Source organism: Pristis pectinata, chromosome 2 (genome assembly GCF_009764475.1).
Source record: "Pristis pectinata isolate sPriPec2 chromosome 2, sPriPec2.1.pri, whole genome shotgun sequence".
NCBI classification, from domain to species: Eukaryota; Metazoa; Chordata; class Chondrichthyes; order Rhinopristiformes; family Pristidae; genus Pristis; species Pristis pectinata.
Genome location: NC_067406.1, coordinates 26,522,273 through 26,532,369, shown reverse-complemented (window position 1 = coordinate 26,532,369; position 10,097 = coordinate 26,522,273).

Genomic DNA, 10,097 nt, shown 5'->3' with positions numbered 1-10,097 from the left:
CTGGATACTGTTTGTCTAGATACTGCTTAACTGTTGTGAATGTCTCTGCCTCCACCACCCTCTCAGGCAGTGCAGTCCAGATTCCAACCATCCTGTGGGTGAAAAGCTCCTTCCTCATATCCCCTCTGAACCATTTACCCCTCACTCTAAGCCTTTAGCTTTAGGTACCTCAGTTATGGGGAAAAGTTTCCTACTATCTACGCTATCCATGCCCTTCATAGTTCTGTATACCATCTCTCAGATACCCTCTCAGCCTCCTCTACTCCAAGGAAAACAAACCCAGCCTATCCAGTCTCTCTGCCTGACTGAAATATTCCATCCCAGGCAACGTCCCAGTGAATTTCCTCTGCATCCACTCCAGTGGAGTTATGCCCTCCCAAGAGTGTGGCAACCAGTCATGTCCTTCCTATACTGTGGCAAGCCAGCAATAAGTCGCTCTCCTCCTGAACCATCACCATCACTGCTCCACCATCTACAAGTTGTGAAGAGTGTGCTGGAATACTCACAAGCCACCTGGATGGGTACAGTGGCAATAACACAAATGAAACAACAACAACAAACATTGAGCAGTTCATCAGAATCAGCTTCAAAACTCCTCCAGGGGTTTCAGGCTGATAATCTTTAATAAGAAACAGTTAATATTTCAGGTCCAGGTCTAGGACTCTACGATGGATGAGTGCATCTCCAGCAACTATTAAGAAGTTAACAGGTTCCAGGCCAAATCAGTTTTGCATGATTGACACTCCATTAACCAAGCAAAATGTTCATTCCCTCCACCATCAGGAAATTAATAAAATCTGGTTGGGGATTAAGACTTGGCCAGAATTAATTGCCCATGAGAAAGTGAAGGTGAGCTATCTTCTTGAACTCCCACAGTCCCTCTGGTGAAGGTACTCACATACTGCTCTTGGGTAGGGAGTTCCAGGATTTAGACTCAGACCTGATGGAAAGACTGGTGACATATTTTCAAATCAAGATAGTTTGTGACTTGGAGGGGAACCTGCAGGTGCTGGAGCATGTTGTTAGCCTTGTCCTTGGTGGTAGGGATTGCAGGTTTAGGAGGTGCTGTCATAGTCACCCGGACAAGTAATTTTCAATGCACTGTGTAGGTAGTATACACCACAGTTACTTTGTGCTGATGGTGGAGGGAATGAACATTTTGATTGGTTAATGGAGTGTCAATCATGCAAACTGATGTGGCCTGGAACCTGTTAAGCTTTTTGATAGTTGCTGGAGATGCACTCATCCATCGTAGGGTCCTAGACCTGGACCTGAAATATTAACTGTTTCTTTTTCCAAGATGTAGCCTGATCTGCTGAGTGTTACCATCACTTTTGATTTTTATTTCAACATTCTATCACACTCCTGCCTTGTGCCTTATAGATGGTGGCAAATTATCCAGCCTTTGACCTATGCTTGTAGCCATGGTATTTAAGTGGCTGGTCTAATTAAGATTCTGGTCAATTGTGACCCTCTGGATATTGATGGTCAGGGAGTCTGTGATGGTAATGCAATAGAATGTTAAGGGTAGGTGGGTAAACTCTCTTTTGTTGCTGGTAGTCATTGCCCGGAGTCTTGAGTTTTACTTGCTACTGTAGGCCATGCCCAAATACTTTCTTTGCCTTGCTACTTGCAGGACTGCTCACTTCTGAGGAGTCACAAATGCAATTGAACATTGTGCAATCATCAGTGAACATCCCCATTACTGACCTTGTGATAGACTGAATCTCACTGATAAAACAGCTGAAGGTGGTTGGTTCTGGGACTCTCCCCTGAAGAAGTCCTGCAATGATGTCCCAGAGCTAAGTTGATTGACCTCTAACAACCACTTTCTTTTTGGCAAGGTTTGACTCCAACCTTTGGAGTGTTTATCACTGATGCCCATTGACTTCAGTTTTATAAGGATTCCTTGATGCATCACTCAGTCAAATGATGCATCACTGTCCTTGATGTCAAGGACAGTCACTCATCACATCTCTGAAATTTAAATCTTTAGTCCCTGTTTTGATCAAGATAGGGGTGAAGTCTAGAACTGAGTGATCCTCGCAAAATCCAAACAGTGTATCAGTGAATATGTTATTGATGAGTAAATGCCACTTGATAGCACTCTTCCTGACAGCTTCTATCATAAGCAGTAACCACCACCATCATCTCTCAGCTGATATGACCACTCATTAGCATCATGTCTATAGATATTCCCTTCGTTCTTTTTATCCCTTTCCCTTCTCTGCATCTGAAAACAAGTTTGATTTTTAACAAGCTCACCAACGTGAAATGTTAACTCTGGTTCTCATTCCATAGACGCTGTCTGATGGTAAGTATTTCCAGCATTTTCAATTTTTAATGCTGTTCTGTGATTACTTCTGTATCACTTTCCACCCTTTGGCCCAACTTGTCCATGCTGACCAAGGTGCCTTCCTGAGCTAATCCCATTTGCCTTTATTTGGTTAATATCCCTCTGAACCTTTCCTATCCATGTACCTATCCAAATGTCTTTTAAATGTTGCAATTTTACCTGCCCCTCCCACTTCTTCTGGCAGCTCATTCCATATACTCACCACCCTCTGTGAGAAAAGCTTTCTGCTCAGGTTGCCTTTAAACCTCCTCCCTTAAACTTATGTCCTCTAGATTTAGATTTCCCTGCCCTGGGGGGAAGAAAACTGTGACCATCCATCTTGCCTATGCCCCTCATGATTTTATAAACCTCCAAATCAGCCCCCTTTTCTCCAGGGAAAACAGTCCACCCTCGCCAGTCTCTCCTTATAACTCAAGCCCTCCAGTCCCAGCAACATATTGGTGAATCTTTTCTACACCCTCTCTAGGCTAATCACATCTTTTCTCCAGTTGCTGTCTGGCCTTCAAAGTGTTTCTAGCATTTTCTCTTTTTATTGTGTTTACAGAATTTGGGGACCATAATCAACATAAAGACTGCAGTGTTGTGAATGCAATTTGTCTTCATAAGTCAAAAATTTAGGTGAAAAAAAGCAAAAATAACCCTTCATACATTAATTCTAACCAGACATGAGATAGCTAAATCATAATAATTTGGTAATGCATAGCAAGAGGAAAAGAAAATATTAGGAAGGGGTTACATGGTTTAGAGGCCCAAGAGGTAAAATAAAAATTGATAACCTTGAATTTCAACAGTGAACTGTAAAAACCAGATGCTTGAGAGAGGTTTCAGGTTAGTAATTTGATTCTGCTGATTCAAATGATTGCTGTAAACTGCAAGTTTCATCTTCTTGATTTGTTGCTGTCATTTAAACTCTGATCAGATTCCTGTCCTTGATTCACTCAGTAGATTCATTATTCCCCAGCTAGATGTTTGACGAAGATCATACATGTTGTGTAATATACCAGTAAAACAATACCTGAATGATCTACAGTTACAGCACAAGATTAGAGAACCAGCCTGAATTGAAATAATGATTGGTGAAAAATAACTACTATTGAAATAAAATAATGTCATCCATGTATCTGTTGCCAGGTTATATTTAACACTACCAAAGCAAAATAAAGTGGACGTGGGAAATCTTAAATAAAAACAGCAAATGCTGGAAGGGTTCAGCAAGCCAGGTATTATGAGCAGCTCATACAGGATAACAAACTGAAAGCAGCTTATTCAAACTTTCTGAAGAATTGTATCTCTCAGTTCTGATATCACCCTTTCATACTGTCTCCAGATCCCTCCATTTTCATTGTAATATATCCAGTTTCAAAGCTTTTACTTCAATTAATCAGAGCCTGGTTTCCAAACTTCCATCACTGAAGCTCAGGAAGAGCATTCTACCCTTCATTTTTAACTATGAGCCAACATTTGATTAACATCTGAATAAAACAAAAAATGTAAAATACTCAGCAGGTCAAGCAGTGTTTTGCGGAGATGTAAACAGTTAACACTTTAAGATGTTAGCTCTGTTTCTCTCTCTACAAACGTTGCCTTATCTGCTTAATATTTCCAGCAGTTTTCTGGTTTATTTCAGACTTCCAGCATCCACAACATTTTGTCCTTGTAATTGCCAATGGCACTTTATTGATAGGGTAGCATTTCCTCTCTTCTTGAAACAGCACTTGTGGAAAGACCTAGTCAGTGACCAAGTCTCGTAATGCTTTAGCGTTTCCTGTAACACTTCGATTAAAATACCTGCTTGAAAAAATATTCTTGTGTGAGGTGGCACCTCAAGAAGGCAGCAGCCATCATTAAGGACCTTCACTATCCGGGACATGCCCTCTTCACGTTACTACCGTCGGGGAGGTGGTACAGGAGCCTGAAGACCCACACTCAAGGTTTTAGGAACAGCTTCTTCCCCTCCACCATCAGATTTCTGAATGGTCCATGACCCCATTAACACTACCTCGTTATTCCTTTTTTGCACTATTTATTTTGTAACTTATAGTAATTTTTATGTCTTGCACTGTACTGCTGCTGCAAAACAACAAACTTCACAACATGTCAGTGAGGGCACATACCACCAGACTCAAGGACAGCTTCTACCCCACTGTGATAAGACTATTGAATGGTTCCCTTATACGATGAGATGGACTATGACCTCATGATCTACCTTGCTGTGACCTTGCACCTTATTGCACTGCACTTTCTCTGTAGCTGTGACACTTTACTCTGTACTGTTATTGTTTTTACCTGTACTACATCAATGCACTCTGTACTAACCCAATGTAACTGCACTGTGTAATGAATTGACCTGTACGGTCAGTATGTAAGACAATTTTTTCCACTGTATCTCTGTACAAGTGACAATAATAAACCAGTACCAATAATAAACCTGATTTGGATTCTGAATTGTTTTAATTTCTTTGAAATTTCTGCATTAATAATTAAATGGGATGAACTATAAATTAGTTCATCCCATCAACAAATTTCAATTTCTTATGATTCATTGGTCTGCTAATTAAGTACATTTATGAAAAAATGATTAACTCATTTATGATGCAACTGTAGATAATGACATTCCTGTGAACTGCACTGGATGCTCTCATCATTAACCATGTTCTACCCCTTGTTATATTTTCTTGCCATCTCCTGTGAAGTCACTGACTCATAGGGTTCCAAGGGTTCCTGAAGCCTAACATTACTCCTCAGGGAACCATTGTTCATTGGCTTGTCATGACAGTGATTATTGGAGGCTATGCATGAAATAAAAGAATTTCCACAACACAACAGGAGATTATTCAACCCGTCACCCATGCCAGCTTTCAAATAAGTTTTCTCAGTTCTATTAATCTGCCCTTTTCCCTTTCTATTTTTCTCTTTTTCAAATATTTCTTCAGTTTTCTTTTTAAATCTATTGTCGATTCACCTCCCACACTATTTCTGAAAGGAATTTCCATAAAGGTTAAAATATGAAGTTTTCCACTTGTTCTTTCAATGATAATCTTTAAAGCATGCCTTCTAGTAACCAACCCACTGGCCGGTACAATTATTTGTTTCCTGCTTATCATTCAAGGCATAACCAGAGTGAAATAACTCCATTTGCCACAGTGAAAAGATTGAACTTGGTCTGTACAGTTTCCATTATTCATTGGATAAAGTCAAAAAGCAATCAGAAGACCCAACCTATGTAATTTTCAAATGATATAGAAAATTAACGTTGAATGAAATCTCTATTCTTTTGAAGTGTGGGAGCTGGCTACCATTTTGAGTTAGCAGCATTGACAACAAGCTCCAGCTCATTTCGTTCTTGGATTAATTCAGGTCTTTCGTGACACTCATTCTACCAAGGGCAAATTTTACATACATTATTATAATATACAGAATTGTGTTGAAAACTTGATACAGAGAATGTATTTATTGGTATTGAATCTATAAAGTCAAACAATCAGCATGATTCTGAATATGACAGAACTAACTTTAAGGAAAAGTAGAAACATTGAGAAAGAAAAACAGGCACGTTGAAGAACTTTGCAAGTGTAGAGGTAATGGGTGAATGTGACTTGACCCCACTTACAAGTAACTGATCATCGAACAGAAGTGGTTGAAGTTGCACCAGGCTGGTTTTGCGACGATAAAGCTGAAAAGACCAGGAATTAAGTAAAAACACGGGAGACTGCTGATGCTGGAATCTGGAGCAAAAAAAAACAAATTCCTGGAGGAACTCAGCAGACCAGGTAGAACCTGTGGACAGAAAAAGTAGGTGCTCCAGCAAATGGAGAGGATATGGCACAAAAAGCTTACACTGGAATCAAATATAATGCAAAGGTTGTGAATGGTCTTGAAACATAGAACATAGAAAGTACAGCACAGTACAGGCCCCTTGGCCCACAATGTTGTGCTGACATTTTATCCTGCTCCAAGCACGTTTCCTCTTTTATCCCTGATCAGTCTTACCCTTACTCTAGTCATCCTCCTTGTTTATAAATCCCTTTAAAACTCAGCTACATTATTGCATCCAGCTTGGTACACTAGATGTTAGGATGTCAATGATTTGAAGAGGGTGCAGAAGAAATTCATAACAGAAGTATCCAATTACACAGAGACCAAAGAAGATGAGAATTTTCTCCTTGTAGCAAAAATAAGCAGAGATGAATTAGGGGTGTTCAAAACCATGGGGGGGGGGGGTGGTCTGAGTAGTATATTTGGAGGTATTACTTCCATTGGTTGGAGAGGTTGTCATCAGTTTTAAGATAATTGACAAAAAGAAGCCAGAAATGAGAAGTTTCTTTGCAGTGCACATTGATATGATTTGAAGCACAATGCCAGAAAGGGTGCTAATCCAGATCCAACTGGCTATATTACTTGATAAGGAATTGTTAGAGGAGCTAAATAGAAGCAAGAAAATAGGTTAACTGGATAATTTGTCAAAGACCCAGCATAGGCACGACGTTAATGTTATATCCTGGGTTCTTAATGCCAGGCATTTTTCTGAGGTTCAGTATTACAGCCAACTCCTTCTGGCAAACCCAGCTCTCCATAATCTAGAGTGCAACTTCACCCTCTTAATACATAGGCAAGTTGTATCAAGCTAGAGGACAAACAGAAAATCTTCATCACTTTGGTTTATCTTAATATAGCTACCCACCCCACCGACTTCAAAAGGAAATAGAATAAGACCATTGGGTAGTGAGTCTTTACTTATTGATACCAATATGCACAACCAAGGCTGCCCACACTAGTGACACACAAGTGTTTTGTGTTAAATACAATTAACCTAAGTTACAATATACAAGTGGACAGACTAACCTCGCCGATTAGATTCTTGGGGCACGATGAAGTGAGTCCCACCAACTATTCTATATCTTTCCTTCCCTGGTGTCGCTGAAACACTTTGCTACAATGAAACGACGCTGCCTGGGGACTTCCAGGGAGAGGGCTGCTTTGCATAAGAATACAAATGGGAAGTAGACAGATAATAAATAATACAAAGCCCATTCACTTAAAGTGTTCGTGGACCCTAATGAGAATCCCCCCCAAGGATGAATGGATTGCGCGAAGAGTTAAATATTTAAAACGTAGCATCTCATGGCTAGAATTATGATGTAAAGCTACGTGTAACAATCTGCTGGAGGAACTCAGCGGGTCGAGCAGCATCTGTGGGGTCAGTTCTGCCAGCATATTTTTTTTGCTCCAGATTCCAGCAGTTGCAGACTTTTATATCTCCAGTGTAAAGCTATATCATGCATTATTTGTTTCCAGCCTCAATTCTGGACCCCTAAATGGTTCTGATGAAGGGTCTTTGACCTGAAATTCTAACTGTTTCTCTGGCCACGTATGCTGCCTGCCCTGCTGATTGTTTCCAGCACTCTGTTTGTAATTCAGATTTCCAGCTTCTACAGGTTTTTTCATCTGCTAAATGGTGGTCCACTTCAAATAAAAATGGGTAGATAGAACATTACAGCACAGTACGGGTCCTTTGGCCCACGATGTTGTGCTGACATTTTATCCAGCTCTAAGATCTATCTAACCCTTCCCTCCCACATAGCCCTCCATTTTTCTATCAGTCATGTGGCTATTTAAGAGTCTCTTAAATGTCCCTAATGTATTTGCCTCCACAACCTCTGCTGGCAGTGTGTTCCACGCACCCACCACTCTCTGTGTAAAAAAAACTTACCTCTTACATCACCCCTATACCTTCCTTCAATCACCTTAAAATTATGTCCCCTCGTGTTAGCCATTGTCGCCCTGGGAATAAGTCTGACTGTCCACTTGATCTATGCGTCTTACCATCTTGTACACCTCTATCAAGTCACCTCTCATCCTCCTTCTCTCCAAAGAGAAAAGCCTAAACCTATCCTCATAAGACATGTTCTCCAATCCAGGCAGCATCCTGGCAACCTCTCTAAAGCTTCCACATCCTTCCTATAATGAGGTGACCAGAACTGAACACAATACTCAACGTGTGGTCTAACCAGAGTTTTACAGAGCTGCAACATCACCTCACGGCTCTTGAACTCAGTACCCCAACTAATGAAGGCCAACACACCAGACGCCTTCTTAACAACCCTATCAACCTGCGCAGCAACTTTGAGGGATCTATGGATGTGGATCCCAAGATCCCTCTATTCCTCCACAATGCTCAGAGTCCTGCCATTAACCTTGTATTCTGCCTTCAAATTCGATCTTCCAAAGTGTATCACTTTACACTTACTAACCCACTCTTCCACATCCTCATCCAAGTCATTTATAAAAATCACAAAGAGCAAGGATCCCAGAACAGCTCCCTGTGGAACACCGCTGGTCACCGACCTCCAGACAGAATACACTCCGTCTAGAACCACCCTCTGTCTTCTATGGGCAAGCCAATTCTGAATCCACACAGTCAAGTTTCCCTGGATCCCATGCTTCCTGACTTTCTGAATGAGCCTTCCATGAGGAACCTTATCAAATGCCTTACTAAAATCCATGTACACCACATCCACTGCTCTACCTTCATCAATGTGCTTTGTCACATCTTCAATGTATTCAATCAGGCTCATGGCACACGACCTGCCCCTCACAAAGCCATGCTGACTGTCTCTAATCAGCCTATGCTTCTCTAAATGCCCATAAATCCTGTCTCTAAGAAGCTTATCCAGTAATTTGCCCACCACTGAAGTAAGACTCACTGGTCTGTAATTCCCAGGGTTATCCCTACTCCCTTTCTTGAACATAGGAACAACATTTTCCACCATCCAATCATCTGGCACTACTCCTATGGCCAGTGAGGATGCAAACATCATTTCCAAAGGTTCAGCAATCCCTTTGCTCGCTTCCTGTAATAACCTTGGATATATCACATCTGGCCCCAATAACTTATCTATCCTAATGTTTTTCAAAAGTTCCAGCATATTCTCTTTCTTCACACCATCATGCTCTAGAGTGTCTGCCTGTTGTACACCATCCTCACAAACATCAAGGTCTCTCTCACTGGTGACTACTGAAACAAAGTATTCATTAAGGACCTCTCCTACCTCTTCCGACTCCAGGCACATTTCCTCTTTTATCCATGATCAGTCCTACCCTCACTCTAGTTATTCTCCTATTCTTCACATATGTGTAGAACACCTTGGGGTTTTCCTTAATCCTATTCACCAAGGCCTTCTTATGCCCCCTTCTGGCTCTCCCAAGTCCATTCTTAAGCTCCCTCCTATCTTGTAGCTCTCCAAAGCCCTGTCTGATTCTTGCTTTCTAAACCTTAGGTAAGCTTCTTTCTTCCTCTTGACAAGGTATTCTACATCTCTTGTCAACCATGGTTCCTTCACTCTACCATCTTTACCCTGCCTCAATGGGACAAACCTATCCAGAACCTCATGCAAGTACCTCCTAAACAACCTTCACATTTTCGTTGTGCACTTCCCCGAGAACATCTGTTCCCAATTTACGCTCTCAAGTTGCTGCCTAATAGCATCATAATTCCCCCTCCCCCAGTTAAATACTTTCCCATATGATCTGCTGCCATCTCTCTCCAAGACTATGGTAAAGGTCAAGGAGTTATGATCACTGTCTCTGAAATGCTCTCCCACTGAGAGATCTGAAACCTGATCAGGCTCATTGCCTCGTACCAGGTCCAGTATGGCCTCTCTAGTCGGCCTGTCCACATACTGTCAGGAATCCTTCCTGGACACTCCTAACAAACTCTGCCCCATCTATCCCCTTTACACTA